At 40.2% G+C, this 18614-nt stretch overlaps 1 long non-coding RNA gene across 1 annotated transcript; it reads left to right on the plus strand.

The window, feature by feature from the left end:
* The first annotated feature begins 316 nt into the window (after positions 1–316).
* On the plus strand, positions 317–7876 carry LOC104853921. Its single transcript, XR_777923.1, has 4 exons — positions 317–393; positions 478–547; positions 3446–3496; positions 7188–7876. It is a non-coding gene; the product is annotated as an uncharacterized LOC104853921 (long non-coding RNA).
* The last annotated feature ends 10738 nt before the right edge of the window (positions 7877–18614 follow it).

The raw sequence follows: 18614 nt of genomic DNA on the forward strand, positions 1-18614 counted from the left end.
CCTGAATCGCTTACTGAGAAGCTGCTGTCTGCACACTACTTTAATAGACTGTGAACATAGCCATGACAGAGACTCTCATGAAGCTCATTGTGAAACATGTGAGGGTGACCAGTAAGCAGTAATTGCGGTTCAGAGTGGGTAGGAGAGACTCAGGAGAGATGATACAGGGGGTTCTCGTAGCGCCTACAAGAGGCCTGGGCTTAAACCTGAGAGCCAGCTGGCCAGGGTTTTCTGGAGGAAGTGACATCTGCCACTGCTTGGAGCATTGCATTCCTTTTAAAATGTTTCCCCACCTTTGAGCTCCCTTTTGAAACTACCCTGACGGCGATGCTCTTTCCATTTCTGTAGGATCCTCTGAAGAGACCGTCTCACTATGGCTTTTTCCTAAGAATGGTATGAAAGACAGTTAGGAGTAGGTGAGGCATTATTCTCTTGCTATTTAGCAGCGTTTGATTTCACCTGTCCTGTTTTCTGCAGTCCTGCTTCCCGGATGTCAGCTGAAATAGTCAGACCACCCTCTCGAGGAATGGCTTCACCCTGGCTTTAGGTATGTACAAATTTTTGAGACAAAGGTATTTGTTTAAAATATTGCTGAATTGTTGAAAGAGAGAAGATAAAGGGGAGTGGGGGAGGGAGGGCAATTCTATTAGCTCCAGGTTTCAAAGTTTCTAACCTAACTAGTGCTCTGTGCTCGCTAGCAGGACACTGGAGAAGTGTGAATATTATTTTTGCCTTAAAAAGTATACAAATTTAAATTAAATTAGTTTTTTAAATTTCAAAGGTCTTAGAGAAAGTTAGTATTTGGAAATGATGTAATCTCAATGAAAAGGAATACAGTTGCTGTACCCAAGAGTAGAATTTTCGCCTGTTTTTCTTGATAGTGCTGGAGAGCAAACCCAGGGCCTCATGCGTGCTAGGCAAGTGCTCTACCACTGAGCTACATCCTCAACCCCAAGAGGAAGGATTTCTTTAAAGTTTATACAGGCCGGGGATGTAGCTCAGTGGTGCCACAGCCTGCCTCACAAGCACAAGGTCCCTAGTATAGACAATGCATATTTTTATCTCATTTATTTACTAAACTTGTTTTGGAATGAAGGTTAGAAGGGCAGGATAAAATAATTATTTAATTTCTAATATTTAAATTTTGTTACTTTGTGCTGAAGTCGAATGATAATGTGGTATTATAGAAAATTTAATGAATATTAATTCTTGATGTTTTGCAAATCAAAACTGAAAGCCATTTGATATTATGGGTCAAATCAGACTCATGGAAATGGCCTGGGCCTTGCAATCGCATTAAACAGTTTAAATTCCACCTTGTCACTGTACAACTTTGGAAGAGGCACTTAAATATGTGAACGGCAGCTTCCTTAGACTAGGGAACCAATAAACTGTCAGCCAGGAGGAGTCTTAAAGGAGGGTAACAAGTGTCCCACAGGCAAGAAGAGGTCACTGCCTTCTGGATTATGCATGTGAACTTCCCGGGTTGGTCAGGTCTGAGACTCAATCTCTCCCAGGGAAGAGGGTCCACATTTCCTCACATCTGATCTTTCCTACTAATGTCGATTCTATGTTCATAAAATGTAGTGACTCAGTGACACAGGTTCCCTGAGGTTTCTGGTCATTTACAAAAATTTGTCTCAAGAGGGGTGAAGGGAAGGCTGGGGAATGGGGAAAAATAAGAACCAAGATAAGTCTCCTAAAGGTACAAGATCCCAATGATGACTGCAACTGTACTGTATAACTAAATTGTACCAATAAATTAAATAAAGATAAAAATAAAATAAAAATAAATAAAAAAGAGAACACAGCACTAACCACAAAAGCATTTTCATCGAAGTGAAGCAGTGAAGAATTGGAGTCGGCTGTGAGGAACGTGTGTTCAGTGTTAAAGACGCAGCAATCCAGTCTGTTCTGGAACTCTCCACAAACTTAGGCGTCACTGTTTAGAAAAAAGATGAGGAAAAGCTCTCCAGCTGAATTTGGATTTATATTCTCATATGTCATCCAGATAACACACTTCTTGGGTTACATTTAGCCTTGGCTATTGTAATTTTGGATTTTCAGTGGAGCATTACAAATATTTGAAATGGAACATTGAGAACTAGCAAAAGCATAAGCCCTCTCATATTTTTATTAACAAGTCATTTAATGTCTATCTTTAATACTATCCTTTTAGAACCAATTGCATATTTACATGTTTTTTCACTGGGTAAACATTTATTTTCCTCAGATGTCTGTGTATTTCTTTCGGGGCATGGATTTGCAGTATGCTATACATTTGAAGTATGCTATACATTTGCAGTACGCTATACATAACTACATTTGCTTGTTTCTTGCATCAATTATTGAAGAGAAGGTGGGGCAATGGGATTGGTTAGCTGATTGCACTCTCAGTCTGCCGAGTCATCGTCACAAGGCGTATGAAAACTCCACAGAGCCTTGCATAAATTATAGCAGCACTGATACCCTTCTTTCCACAAGAGAAGGATTGTGACAAGCAGAAAGGTCAGACCTCGCCGTGCGTCCTGACCACTGCCTCACACAGACTACACTCGGCACATGTTACGTAAATGTAAAAATGGATGCAGGAATGATTCAGGAGTTTGGAATATGCAGTTTTCTGAAAGTATTATTTCTATAAACCAGAAACTGTAAAATTTTAGTATTATCAAAGAAAGACAGTGTTTTGTTCAGCTGAATTATCAAATAAGTGAAACTTAGTGCTTATAACTGTAAACATTTTTCTTTTCTTTTTTGGTACCAGGGATTGAGCTCAGGACCTTGTGCTTCCCAGGCAGGCATAGCATCCCTGAGCTAAATCCCCAGCCCCCTGAACAAACATTTTTAAATGTGATCCAACCTGTGTCACACACTGTTACAACTGGGGGTCTTGGTTCTGAAATCCATGATTTCTGTTGCTGTATAACAAGGATCCCTGGGCTAACCAAGTGGGCAGGATTGAAATGGCTTTGGCACACCAGGCTGTGAGGTTTCTTACCACTTGTTTTAGATTTTCTTTTTGTTTTGTCCTTCACTTTGGGGCTGGAAGCAGTGAAATTCTGTTGCTTCAAGATATTTATCTCTAGAAATTTTCATTGGTCCTCTCATTGTAATTCCTTTCCCTGGTTTTTAAATACATAAACCTGGTCATTTCATACCTGAGATCCTCTTGTGAGCTGCCACAGGTGAGTGACTATAGATGAGGTGCATGAACTCTGATAACTCCGGTCAGTGCCCAAGGCCTCTGGCTCATTCTTTCAGCCCTTGGACATAGTTGAGTGTCCAGAATGATCCGGACTGTTTAAGTATTACTGACCTTTCCTCAGGTAGCTGCTGATAAAAACCAAACCAACCTTTGTCATTGGCATCCGTTTATTGCTAGGCCAGATCCCTGTTATTTAAATAAGTAGTAATTTCTCTCTTCCAATCTTGTCCAAATTAGGTTGATCAGATCCTTCATGAGGAGTTCCCACCATCTGACTTCTCAAACAAGGTAAGGCTGGGGCTTCATCTAGCCCAAGAGGAAAGATATCCTTCTACAAGTACATGACATACACCTGTGAGGAAAGTAGAGCAACCACTGTGGCACTAGATCCTTGAGCTGTTAGTACCCTCAGCTGCTCAGAAGAATGGCTTCCTTATTAATAGTTTGTAAACAAGGACACTGGGTGTCAGAGAGGCTAAGTTCCCCCCGTTCCCCGAGTCAGATAGTTAGGAAACAATGAAGTCAGAATAAAAATGTCAGTTCATTTGTCTTCAGAAAGCACACATTTTCCCCTGCTCTCCATGGTCTAAACATTGGAGTGCAAAAGTAACAACTATACTCCCGTGTAACTGCATGTGCTCATCTTACTCTGATTCTGCTGCTGTCACAGAATTCCCGAGCCTGGAGAATCTCCAAAGGACGTGGGCCTCCAGCTAGAAAGCCCAGCAGCAGGGCGCTGTCCTCTGGCGAGGCCCTTCCAGCTGCATGAGCCCATGTTGGGATGTAGAAGGGCCAGACAGGGTGACAGCAGCAAAACAGGGACAGACTCGCTCTTCAGCTCCCAGCACAGAGCCTAGGGGACGCACTGGAACCACAGCAGAGCTGTTTCCGACAGGCGGAGAACTTTATGGCCACGCCAGAGATTTGTCAGCTTAGAGGCTCATTTCTCGTTCGGCTCCCTTGGGGCTGTGATGATGATTTTTATTTTTAAAAACTGTCCTTGAAGGAATTATGTAAACATCAAAGGCTTGTAGTATTTTTAGTTCTTACTAGTGTATGGTTCTTACAGAGTCTCAACAGTGAGGAGTAAATTAGGAATTTTAACGAAGCAGCAGGCTGAGTGCCCCTGGACAGACATCATTTAAAGATGACAATTAGGCCACCACGGTGTAACAGGTCCTTTCTGGAGAGGGTGAGATCCTTGCCCCACCCTAGACTTTTTGTGAGGCAGATGCCTTAGGCAGCTAACAGGAAGAACAAGAAACAGAAGGAGGGATGGCCCTTTCCGTGGCCTGGTGCTGAAACCCAGAAAATGAGCACCTGGCTGGGGAAATTCTCTGGCAGTTACTGTGCTTCTCAGGTGAAAACTAAGACCTGCGATGCTGACACAATAGCAACATCTGCTGGTGTTTTGATAGAATTACACAAACCATGGATGCATTCTTCTAAGTGACCATTTAGTTGTGAATTTTTATTTACGTGCTAGTGATGGGGCACAAATACTGGAGATATAAATGGGGAGAATCTGTGGGGTCCTGAAGAAATAAAAGGCATGAATAGTGGTTCAGAGCAAAGACTCACAAATATTTCTTAGAATGACAAGAAGTAAATTGATGAGATGTAGGATTTAGACTTGGATCATTGACTCAATTCCAACACAGGGCGCTATTTCAGGGCTACTGGTCTGAGTGACTTTGCATTTCTTACATACACTGAGTAATTGTATGCTTTTGACCAGTTAAAGCAAAGAACAATACAGGATGGCCCATGCAGAATTGACACAGGATGTGTAAATGGAGATAAACTGCCAACAGGTCATACCAGGCTTTTCTATTAAAGCCCTGCATGGGAGTGCCTTACAGGCATTGTACGCTCCATTTACCCAAAACTGAGCTCGTGACGTCTACTCCTGGCACTCGAACTTGTTTTCTCATTGTGATCTCTTAGCAAATGACACCACCTCCTCCAAAGTTACAGGTTTCCGAAACCTTGCGCTTCGTTATTTCTGAGTAACCTCTTCTACGATTAGTCCCCGTGCTGTCAGTCCTGTAAATTATGTCCGCTTGTGTCGACACACGTTTCCAATCATCAGCGCACAAGCCACCGTAGTTGTGCATTGCTGTCGACCCATGTTTGATTACTCTCTTACACACCCTACTCTGCCCACCCACCAAGAAAGGGGAAGACCTTCCCTTTATAGGGCTGAGGAAGTGTGTGAGTGAGGCAACATATATGAGACAAATACAAATCAGCGAATATTGGACAAATACAAAGCAGTGAATATTGGACAAATGTCCAGCCTTGCACATCCAGCCACAAGTCTTGTGTAGGTCATGAGAGTTATTGGATTGGTAGAAAAAGGACTTTATAAAACATGATATATGGGCTCTTTCCTTGCACATCAATATACGACTGGCTTTAGAATCACTTTAGTAGGAACTGGCCAAGAAAAAACACCACAGGGCTGAGCTCTGAATGTTACTGCTTGATTAGCTGAACACTGGCTGGAGCAAATCACAGGTGCTCCTGTGTCCTGATGGATGGCTGAAGCATGCAGGACTCAGGCCAAAGAGAAAATTAAGGACCACACGTTACAAGGCACTGCAGGACCGCTGTCCTTGCTGGTCGTTTGTCCCCACTAACACTGACATGTCTGCCTTTTCTCGTCCCTTTTAAAGGCAGACTTGATGATGCACTGAGACAGGACATCCACTGCCTCTGGTGCAACTGTCGCCTTATTTTATAGTAAAAAGTGCTATTTTAAAATATGTCCCCGCTATAGTAAATTATCATTAAGTGGAAATCAGACAGCAAGACTTGAACATCATTACACCACAGGATTATATTTGAGTTAACATGTTCTTGCTCTCATTCCCTGGAGTACAGTGTTTGATTAAAAACAAAAATGGCCAAAAGTAAAAATTCACTTCAGTAAAATTGAACTCAGAATTGACTATAAAAACAAGCACTACAATACAAGGTGTCAAAATTTAGGGAATACACCTAAAGTAGACCTTAAGGAAAATGTAGAGTTCTGCATGCTTGTATTGGAAAACAAGAAATATATGAGTTCAGTGACTTCAAGTTTTGCTTCACAAAGCCAGGAAAAAGAGAACAAAATAAACTAAAAGCAAATAGGGGAATAAAAAATAAAAAAAAAAGTCGGGGAATAAAGATAAGGGAATCAACACAGTAAAAAAACTACAGACAGTGAAGAAAACTAACAAGGCCAAAAGCTGGTTCCTTGAAAAGATGAACGAAATTCACAACCCTCTCGTTATACTCTACATGCTAAAAAGAGGGAAGATGAACTCCAATGGTGGAGAGAAAAAAGAGTTATCACCACAGATGTTACAATGTTGACAGGGCACAGTGAGCAATTGTAGGCCAACCAAGCTGACAACTTAGATGAAATGCACAACTTCACCTTCTGTTTTGTTTTTGCTACCGCTGCTGTCCTACCAACCACTGCCCAAACTCAGTGGCATAAAACAGTCACTTCATTCTGCTCATGCGTTTCTGGGTTGGGTTTTCAGACAAGGAATGGGGATGTTTCTTTTCCATCCTACATCATGTAGAGCCTCTGCAGAGACCAAAATCCAAGCACAACTCAAAGGCAGAGCCTGGAGTCCCCTTTGAGTGCCTCACGTGGATGCCTGGTGGGAATGTGGGTGCAGGTGGCCCCACAGCAGATCTAGGAACCGAGAAGCAGCTGGGCATCTCCATGAGGTCTGTGCCTCTTCAGAGCACAGCCTGGCTGAGGCCTGGACCTCCCACCCGGAAGCACAGATCTCCTGAGGTCCTTGTCCAGCACCAAGGCAGATGCCTTGTCTCAAGGTCCTGTCTCCTGGCCACGTCTCAGAGACACTTGGCTTCAATTGTGCTGTGTTCATTCTCAGTTCCGAGTAGGTTAGCAGAGTCGAACATTTCTTCATTTCTTCCAAGTTCAAAGCAAAGCCTCTCCTCTCTTTCGTTCTAGCACAGGAACCTGTATGAGATCACGAGGCACCGTCAACACTCTCCTTAGACATCGCCTTGCCTGGAGCACCAAGTGCATTTGCATCTTCTAGGTTATCACAAGTAACTTCGTTCCTCCTACTTCCAACAGCGATTCTCCTGTCCTCCCAGGCTCCCTGAGCCAAATCCCCACATGTGTCCAGCTCTCCCCAGTGCTTTGCCAAGTCCCCCGGGCTGCTTCTTGCCCACTCTACAAGCCAGGACCACGTTTTGTCATACAGCTCCTTATTCCAATTACAGATCTGTCTGCCACTTATTATTGCTACCAAGTGACCACCTTCCAGTCTAATGGTCTAGTTGTTACACGTAGCTCATGACAATCATTACTGTTGTAGCATTTACATGATCTCTGGGACAGAGATCCCAAAAAAGAATGAAAAGAATGCAGCACTGAATCCTCCTTGCTCCTTGATATCAGTGAGCTAAGAAGACCAAAGAGCCAAAGTCCTTAAGGCCTAAGAACGGGCATCGCCAACAGGGCTGCGGCTCGTCCACCCAGGCTCCTCCTCATGGCTGGCTGAATCCACAGCCTCTGCATGGACCACCTGGTCCATTGTTATCAGCACAGCCGCTGCCACACTGTTCCCTCAAGTGCGTGTGCCAGCTCATGCCTCCGTCAGCCAGACCACGAGTAAGCACTATTCCACATTCTCACCAACATTTGCTTTTATACATCTTTACTTTAGCCTTTCTGGCAGGTACAAATAGTATCTCATACTTTAAAGAGCATGAAAATTAAAATAATGATGCTAAATTTTATTTCCCAAATAGCTTATAACATCGTGCAACTTCTGATGTACTTGTTTGAAATTTTATTTCTTTTTCTGTGAAGAATTGGTTCAAGATATTGTCCCTTTTCAAAAAGTGCATTTTTATTATTGATCTATAATAGTAGATATAATCATATTATACATATTGCTAATATTTTTCCACATGGTGGCTTGCTCTCTCATTTTAAAAAATGTATCTCTTGATATGTAGAAATACAGAATTCTGAAAATATTCCATTGATCAGCTCTTCCTTTATGATGCTTTTGTGTTCTGCTAACTGTGTGGGAATTTTTGTACCTGTATTGAGTTTTTCGTTTTTTGACTGTAAATGGATTTGCTCAGTAGTTGTTTTATCTTTCTTTCCTATTTATTACTAAATGATGCCATTTTATTTTAACTTTTTGTTCATATGTCCTATATTTCTTCTTTGCATAATGTCATTTTAGAAGTCATAAAGCCCCTTAACTCTTATTATTGAAAAATACTCTCCAATTTTATTCCTCTATTTCTTGATATAATTCCAATTCTGTAGTACATTATTTAGCTTCTTTTACTGCTAATTCTTTCCCTGTAATTTTTGCCTTTTTTGCCATATGCATATATGTAATTTCCATGCCAGCTTCTTTTTACCTAGATTTTCCTTATCTTTGGAAGACGTTATCTAAATGCTGAAAAAGTATGTGTGTGGAAAGGAATGGAAAGGAATTTGCTACTGAATTTTGAGCCAAAGTGAATTTAAAAAAAAAAATCAAGACTCTCCTCGTGATGTTATTGTTTTCCATGTTAATGTTATTCTCAATCTTGTTGTCATGGAAACTACTGGGTTTCACAAAGAAGGTCCAGGATTAAATCCCTATGCCTCCTCTACAGAAATAGAATGGTTGCTTCCCCTCCCTCATGTCTCCGTCTCTCTTTGACCACCTTCCTGGGTCTGGTTAGGTTGTCCACAGTAATGAATCAGTTCTAACTTCCTTGTAGGTCTGGTATGTGGTCCTGAGGCTGTAGAGGGTAATTCTTTTCCTTTCTCCTTCTCCTCCTTCCCCTCTCCTCTCCTTGTTCTTCTGTTTTTCTTTTTTTGTGTGTGGCCTGTTTGTACCTGTACGTACATCGCTTCAATTCAAGAATTATTGGTTCTTTTGGAACTGCGTCCCCATGTTCTATCTTTTCTAAGCATTGAGGAAGTCAGGGTTAACTCTCAGTGCTCAACTGCAGTCCAAATTTGCCACCTGTAACTGGTTTTCACTACACTTTTTGTTTTAGTCACAGCAACTGTCTTGCCTTGTTATTTTTTATTTTTATTGTTTGGCATAGTTTTAAGTGAAATCTAAATGAGTGGAATGAAATTTCTTTATTGTCTTCTCTAGAGCTAATTGATCATATTTTTGTTTCTGTGTTTTTGTTTTGTTTTTTCTTTTCTGGTACTGGGGAATCAAACTCAGGACCTTTGAGCTTTCGAGGCAGGCACAGAGCCACTGAGCTAAATCCCCAGTCTGATCATATTTTTGTGAAACCCATTCATTAAAAGATTCTAAGTAGATAATACTGAAGTGAAAGCCCGAGGCATGTGCTATGAAACCAGAATTTGAGTGGGATCTAGGGAATCTATTGTGTTTCCAGAGTGTGTGTGTCCTGGCGAAGTTTAGACTTCTTATAACCACTTTATAGGTTAAAAAACTGGTTCAGGGAAAACAACTTTTTTGTGTATGTTCAGAACTGGGAAAAATAGTAAGTTTCCTGACTCATGATTGTTTTTGTTGCTTTGTGTTTTGAGTGTTCTCTTTATCAAATTCATCCTCTCAAAAGATTTGTCAGCGGTTTTTGTTTCTCTTTACTTTGCTATTAATGGAAAGACCTATTGATCTTGCCAGACCAAAGATGACTCAGAATAACTTTTGGCTGATGGAAGATGCAAAGCATACCTCAAGGTCAGGAGAGCGTATACTAACAATTGTTTCGCTCCAGCATGTTCTCTGGTTAGATACTTACAATCTGGTTCTTCAAGGGATTCCGAAGAGACAACCTAACTCCACATAGCTTCCTTCCCTTCTCACATCACCTGTAACACTGCATGGATGGATACTAAGGAAAATTTTTGTAGAAATTCGCTCTTTTATCCTAATATCTGCTTATAGACAGAGATGATGCAGAAATGGAGTTGCTTCCAGTAGTTTCACCTGACTTTAGTAAACGTTGATGAACCACTCATTCATTGAGTCAAAGTTTTTGAATACTTAATTTCCAGGCCAGGGACATGGCTCAGTGGTACAACCCTTGTGTGGCATATGTGAGGCCCTGGGTTCAAAACCCAAGTGAAAAGAAAAATCAAGAGAAAAAAAGAAATGTTTGCCTCTATGTACGGAAGTAAGGCTAAAGGTAGCCATTTACTAGGTTGCTGAGATGGAACACGCAGTGTGTGGAACGTACTTCCTTCACGTTCCTATCATCTGCCAAACTAGTGCTCAAGAGATGCCACGAAGAACTGGAGACCGACGAAGACCACGTGAATGGGATGCCACGGAGGAAGAGTCACTGCCTCTTCCCACACTCTTCATGTAGACTGTGGCCTTTGCTCTTGACTTTCCCAGCTGCTAGGCGGGCGTTTGTGCCACAGCTCAGTCTGCTCAAGGACAGCAAAGGGACAAAGGACTCTGGCTAGATTTTTTCCACTAACCACTGATACAAGATCCTGATAAGAGTCAACTGATGGGCTTAAAATCTTAAAAACTTCGTGGCATTCTTACCTAAGGCCTGGTATTAATCTTTAAATAAATGTGCTACATCATGGTTTATATTAGTCTGGGTAGGTTTCAGTTCTTTGAGAACAAATGTTTCCTGAGATGACAGAGAACAGGGTCCATGCGAGGGGAACTTCATCAGGTGGACAGCTCAGAGTGGGGGACGTCTGAGGGAGAAGTGGCAGGTCACAGGAGTATGGGAATACACAGAGTGACCAAAATATAGGGTGAATGTTTACATTAAAACAGGAATGACGAGATAGGTGTGTCCAGAGAGGGGAGAATTTTGAGGGGCATTAATTGCCACATGTCTTTAATAATTTTTAAACATTTTTATCACACCTCTTACATAGAGTTTTGAGAATAACAGCAAGCATTTCGGTATGGATAGATTAATGTCTGTCTATGAGAAAGTAATAAAAAATGTACGGTCCAAAGGTGATAAGAATAAAATTGCAAAGGATTCTATACATCAAGCCAAGGAATTTGGACTTTACCCTAAATTTCAGGCAATGAGAGTCCTTATCAGATCAGGCTGCACTATGGGTTTTGGCTAAGATCCCCTATGTGTGTGTCTGTGGAATAAGACAGACAGGAACAGCATGCAGGCTGTGCCTGGCCTCAGTGAGGGCGGCTTGCACAGCTGCGTTTGCATGGTGTCGCGCCCTGGAGCCAGGCATCACCTGTGTTCCTGTCTGCCAGTGCGCAGTAGCTGGCCACACCCCAGGACACTGAAGGACAATGCCTGGGGTGCGGGATCGTGAAAACAGCTTCTTAATTCTTCTAAATTGTGGCTTTACATAACTTCTGTAGCACTCCATAGCAAATAGTTTAGAGCTTGATGATTTAGGGGTAACCGTGCAAAGTGACAGCTGTGCACATACCTAGTGGTGTGGAGCTAATATGTACAACCATGTACAACAATCACTTGTCCTATCAACAAGTCCTGCTGACTCAGAAAGATTGCTTTGCTATTCATGCCAATAAAATTATTGACATGGGCTGCTTCTGAAGCCTTTAAACTGTGACTCTGAATTTCATTTCTTGTAATCTCTACTTCACTAAATCTTGTATGACTGTTAGGTAGCATTTAATCTATGCATTGAGATACTAGAGTTAATATTAATCAATATAATGTACCAGAGTTAATATTAGTAGGAAATTAAACAAGATAATTGACTTTTTTTTAGTAAGCATGAATCCAGAGGGAGATACCTACGAATGTGCTCCTTGTAAATAATGATAACAAGTAAGGTTTATGTGAGCTTCTCAAAATTAAAATGTATATTTACATACTTAATCTTGATATTACAGATTTAATAATTTATACCATACCTGAGATTAATTATCAAATGAAGTATTTATTATCTCACTTGAATATGTGAAAACTATCCATAATAAGTTAGCCAAACTTCCAACTAATACAAGGCTGACCACAGGCTAAATGTTAATTCAAAAGCTTTTGTTTCTTCCGTGGTATTAGGACTTCTATAAAATCATTTATTGTTTTTAAAATTCTTAAGTAGAGATTGGTACTTATTATTATATTGTCATTCAGTTCTTAAAAGAATAAGAAAAATATTATTTCAAACACATTAAGAAAAACATCAGGAAAAAAATACAGAGAAGGTAATTATCGCCATTACCAAATTTTCTTCATTATAGAAAGATTCAGTCCAGGTGCCATTAAATAATAGTCAATAAATAAAATTTTATTTACAGAAATTAAATTTATGCAAAACTTTGTAGAAATATAGGTCATCATACAGTTAAAAAAAGAACAAAAGAAGTTAGTCTAACTTCAGCTATTTTGTAAAGTGAAATAAAAGTGACTTCATTATCTGACTCTTTAGTTCTAAGTTATTAATAAAGCAATTTGTGTTTTTGCTTTGTTAGCCTCCAAGGAAAGCATGATTTAATTTATTTCAATAACTACTTATTGAGCACAAGTACATATACAGCACGTATGTAGGAACTGGAAGCATGTAATTACAAAAACCCATGGCCCCGGGTCTCCACTGAGCAGTACACAGGCATTGGTATGACAAGGCAGATTTGGGTGAATGCTACACACTAGAGGTGTAATATTTTATAAAGGCACAGGGAAAGAAGCTGTCTGATAAGGAGTGTAAGTGAATATAAACTCTAAATCTTGAAGGATGACCAAAACACATTTCAATTTAAAGATGCAATTAGTTTTATGTACCTATTTTTAAGATTCTGATTAAGTGAGCACAATTTGGTAAACCAATCTCTCAGCAATAATTATATCTAACTGTAGAACTATTTATTAGTAATGGAGTATATATGGAAATTATGACAATACATTACAGTCTACAATACAATTTCTAGTAATAGCATCCATGTTCTCTATAAAACAAGCGATAAATAAACACAGCAAAGATGAGTCCAAGCTAACATCAATATTACTGATACAGGCCATTCTAGAGGACAGTGAATTAATATGCATTTCAAATGTTCATGTAAGCAAACCCCAGAGGGAATTTACTCAACAGTCACGGCAGTTCTGGCCTTGTCATTCTGCAGAGACAGAGCAGGGAGAAGAGTTAAGTGGTGCTTTCTGCAGATAGCAACCTCTGGAAAGGAACAAGGCTGGGGCCTAGCTAAGCCAAGGAGATGACCCTTCCCAAATTTACACTGTGAGCAAATTTCTACCTTCCAGGGGAAACTGGGAACAGAAGTGCTGGGAAAATGTGGAAACTATAGAAACCAGTTAGGGAGGAAACTGTGGTCCATCTTTAATATCCTATGAGATAATTTTGATTATTGGGGAAGACACATATCTTTTTATGGTGATTATTCACTGTTTCTTTGTTTTGTAGATTCCCCATTCTTTCACATTTTTAAGAATCATCAGTTTCTATAGAAAACTTCAATTTTCTTTTGAAAATTTATGAGATCCAAGTCAACAGTATGACAGTAAATATAAAAACAAAAGCTGTATGCAATAACTTTTTGTTTCATATATACAACCTCTAAAACTCTCATTTTCCTTTCAATTTATATAATCTGTCTTCCCTTAGTGAGAATAGTATTGGTGGCTGTCTAAAGTCACTTCTTCATTGCTGGAACACAATATCTGACACTATAACTTCAACGAGGACATGTTTAATTTGGCTCATCTTTCAGAAGTTTCAGTGCATATCTGCCTGGCTCTAATGCAAGAAGGATATGGTAGAGAAAACCATGCGATGGTGGCCAGGAAGCAGAGAAAGTAGGGAGGGCTTGGAGAGTGGCAGCTACACTCTTCTAGTCACACCCTCTGTGACCCACCACTTCTGACCAAGCCCCGCCTTTTATTTATTTATTTACTTCCAGTTCCAGGGATCGAACACAGGACCTTATGCTTTTGAGGCAGGCATGATGCCACTGAGCTAACTCCCTGGGCTCTCAAGCCCCACTTTTTAAAACACATCAGCTATATTTCCCCCATGATTAAATCACCTTCCAAGGAGCCCTACTTATGAGTAAATAAGGCCTTTCAGGAAATTCTCAATTCAAACTACAAAATGTTGCTACTGGCTCCCCAAAGACTCATATTCATCTCTATGCAAAATGTATTTAGTCCATCTCTAAGAGTTACTCAAGCTTTAACAATTGCAGCATTGCTAAAAAGTTCAAGTCCAAGGTCTCTTCTGAGACTCAAGGCAAACTCTTAGCTGTGACTATAAAACTCAAAAACAGATTCAAATACTGCTGACACACAGTGACATAGGGCAAACATTTCCATTCTACAAGTGAGGAATGGGGAAGGGGTAGAAAGGAATTGGACCAAAGAAAGAACAAAATCCAGAAGGCCAAATATTAAATCCTGTCACTATGTCCAGGTCCTGGGGCAAAGATTTGTGCTCTAAAGGGCTTGGATGGCCCCACCTGACTTGTGACTTCTCTCTCGGGGTGGCTTTGCTCATTGCCTACAGCTTTTCTGTGTGGACATTCCACATTCCTGGATTCTCCAACTTCCTGGGGTCTCCACTGCCCTTTACGCTTCATACTCACAGCTTTATGCATTGCCTGCTCAGGGGTACACCCCTTGGCAACCCAGACCTTCAGAAATCTTGGTGGAAGCCTCCATGATCATACAACTATAGCATTCTACATCCTGTAATATCAGGACCACATGGATGACATCAAGATCCATAGCCAAGTGGGCAATAGCCAAACCTCCTTGGCATGGCTGCAATGGCTGCAGGTCTCCAAGTACCTGGATGTGCATTGTGAGATGAATCCTGGTTAATCAATTCATGAGCAGGGTACCCTGGGGCTTTCTTCTCAAAGCAAAAATCTTTCCTTTTGGACACATGAGCCTCCAAAGAGTAGGATTTGCTGATTCCTGAGATGGCCTGAAGGCATTCTTCCCATTATTCACATGCAAAGTATTTAGTTTCTTTTAAAGGCTAATCTTTTCATCAGCCAGGCTGTCTTGGGTCAAAATTTTACAGGCATTAATTTTATAGTTCCAAACTTTACAGATGCTTTCTTTCTGTCCACCAGCAGAATTTTTCAAATTACTCAACTTGGTTTTTTCTCCTGCTTTTCATAGAGACTTGATAAAAGTAGCAAGCAGAAGCCATGCTTCAGCCTGAAAGTTGAGCTGCCTTGAATTCTTCTCTGCCATAATTAGCTTGCCACCCTTGACCTCAGACTACTACAAAGTCTCAAAACATGAGCAAAATGTAGAGACATTTTGTCAGAGCATAACATACATATGGCCTCAAGTCCGTCTTCTAATGGAGTCCTTGTTCTCAGCTGAGACCTCCTGGTCTTTGCCCTCTGCATTTCTATTTGGTATTCTGAACTTCAACCCAAATCTCCCATGAAGCTTGACTTACAGCTTTCTAGGGTTTCTTTGGCTGGTATCTCCAAGACTTTTAAAAATTCTCTGTCAAAAGTTTCAAAAGCTTCTGAACCACATGGTCAAGTAGTCACAACAAAGGCCTCACATCTCAGGTACTCAAATCAGTATTAGTTTCATTGCTGGGATACAATATTCAACACCCACAACTTAAAGGAGGAGATGTCTATTTTGGCTTACATCTCAGATGTTTCATTTCATATTTGGTTGGCTTCAAGCTTAGAAAGGCATGGTAGAAAGGCATGGCAGAGAAAAGCTGCTTATGTCATAGTGTCCAGGATGTACAGAGACGATGGCAGAGTCAGGGAGGTTGCTATAACTTTCTTGGTCACCCTTCAGTGATCCACTTCTCCCAACCAGGACATACCTTCTACCAGCAAGTAAAATTGTTTTCCCCATGATTCAATCACTTTCCAAAAACTGTATCTATGACTATATGAGGCCTTTGAAGGCCCATATTCCTGATCCAAACCACTAACTGTCTGTCCTTTTATGTCCAGTAGTTTTTGAAGTTGGGTGCACCAATACTTGGTTCACATATATTTAAACTGCTGTCTTAGCACCTCCTGCAGAATCGTTCTGTTCACCAGTATGCCATGACCATCTTTGTCTCCTCCAATCAGCCTTGACTTTTTTTTTTGTTTGTACCAGGGATCGAACTCGGGTCCTTACGCTTGCGAGGCAGGTGGTGGAACCATTGACCTAAATCCCTGGCCCTAGCTTTGACTTTTAATTAGGCTATGTAAAAAAATAAGATGGTACACATCCTTCTTTTGGGGCTCTCATTGAATGGAATGCTGTTTTCCTTGCATTCAGTTTGTCTACATGTTTCTTTGTCAATTAGGTGTGTCTATTACAGGCAACATACAGTTGTTTTGCATTTCAATCGTCTGTGATTTTGATTGGAGAGTTAAGACCATTCACACCGAAACCTATTTACTGAATTCTGTCACTGCACTGCATTTCCAGTGTTGAGTCCTTTTTTTTTGGGGGGGGGTTAACTACGCTCTTGGTTAGATATATACTTTCCTTTTTTGGTTTTGATGCTGATGACCTCCCTGCATCTGTCTAGGATTCCCTTTAGTATTTTCTGCAGTGCTGGTTTAGTGGTAATGAATTCTTTAGACTATTTTTTGTCATGGAGCCTTCATCAAATTTGATGGCTAATTTTGCAGGATATGGAAGTCTGGGTTGACAACTCTTTCCTTTAGAGCTTGGAAGGCTTCGCTCTAGGCTTTCTTGGCCTTTAAGCATTGTGCTACGAAATCTGTTAGTCTGATAGGCTTACCTTTATAGGTAAATTTAGGTACTTACCTTTATAACATACTGGCTGTTTTCCTCTTACAGCGTTCAGTATTCACTTTGTATTGAATTTCTGGAATTTTGATTAGAGTTTATTTTGGAGAAGTTCTTTACTGGTTGTCATTATTTGGGGTTTTATATGTCTCTTAAACTTTAACACTGAATTATTCCCATGGATTTGAAAAAAAAAAGTTCTGCTATGAGTTTGGTAAATTTTTATACCTTTTGAGTCAATTTCTACTTTTTCCTTTATTCTTTAAATTTGAGGGTTGTTTTGTTTTGTCATTTAGAAGCTGTTAGATCCAGGTTTCATGCTGTCCTTTTTTTGTTTGTTTGTTTGTTATTGGGGACCCAACTTGTGACCTTGTGCTTGTGAAGGAGGTAGCGGCACCACCACTGAGCTAAATCCTGGCCCAGTGTCCTATTTTTTAGGAATCACTGAATGCATAATCTACCACATTAACCTTGTCTTCAAGTTCTGATGCTTTTTCCTCTCATCCCTTGAACTCACACCCTATGCTTTCAATTGAATTATTTTCATATCCTGTATTTTTCCTTGGTTTCTTTTTGTAACTTCTAACTCTTAACCAAAACGGTCATTCATATCTTGTAGTGTATTCATTCAGCTTATTTATTTTTAGCTCACTGAATATTTTATTATCTGTTTAAATCCTTCGGCTTATTACCATCTGATTAATTTGCTTATGTTTCTTCTTTAATCTCTTCACACACTTGGAACACTTGGTATTTGAATTCTTTGCCTCAGAGCTCATGAGATCAGCCTCTAGAAAAACCCTGTTGCTATTGTGCAGATCTCTAGATTTTTGTCTTCCTGTCATGTATCCTTGGATTTGGTTATGTTTTGTCATCTATACTCCTCTTCAACATATTCCATGTAGTATTTGAGGATTTTGTTAGTGTCCACTTTTCTTCCTGGAGACTTGAGCTGCAGTACCAGTAGAGAGAAGAAAATAAACTACAGTGATGTTGATGGCACAAAGACAAACTAGACATTGGCATACAATAAAAACCAACTAAAAGCAACAACTATGCCACCCTTAACAATAGAAACCAGCTATAATAGCATGGAATAAACTAACTAGCTAAGAATTAATTTAATAGTAATAATAAAAATTTAGAGGGCAGGGAAAAGTAAAAATAAAAGAAGTAAAATTTGAAAAAGAAAAGGAAATTGAAATTGGAGAGAAAAGTAAGATTTTTTGAAATCCAAAGGATAACAGAAAGTAAATATAATTACGTAAAAATGACAACAAAACAATAAAAGAAAAATAAGATAAAAGAATAAAATAAGGAGCAACAAAAGGAAAAAAGAACCAAAAACAAAAAGAAATGAGTCCAAAAAATTCCTCTGCATACAGGCATTTTGGTAAGTCGTTTTTTCCAGGGTCTGTGGTATTAATGCACTACTTGGGGGGAGTGCTATTGGGTCCCAGCTAGGACCTGTTGTGTTTCCACACCCACTTTTTGCTCTGTGAATGCTGGGTCCTGCCTTGCCTTTCTTGCTTTGTGTGTGTGTAGGGGGAGTTAGGCAGTAGTGTGTGCTTTGCCTCAGAGCTATACTCACTTTAGCATCGCTTAGTGCTTGTGTCCTTCTGTGCATCCTGAATTGCTGCTCTCCTGACTAGCTTTGCAGCTGATGGACTCATGAGGTACCCCACTTGATCTAAAGGCTCTCTGATGGTAC

This window comes from Fukomys damarensis, unplaced genomic scaffold (genome assembly GCF_012274545.1).
Source record: "Fukomys damarensis isolate Sample0158 unplaced genomic scaffold, DMR_v1.0_HiC HiC_scaffold_5, whole genome shotgun sequence".
NCBI classification, from domain to species: Eukaryota; Metazoa; Chordata; class Mammalia; order Rodentia; family Bathyergidae; genus Fukomys; species Fukomys damarensis.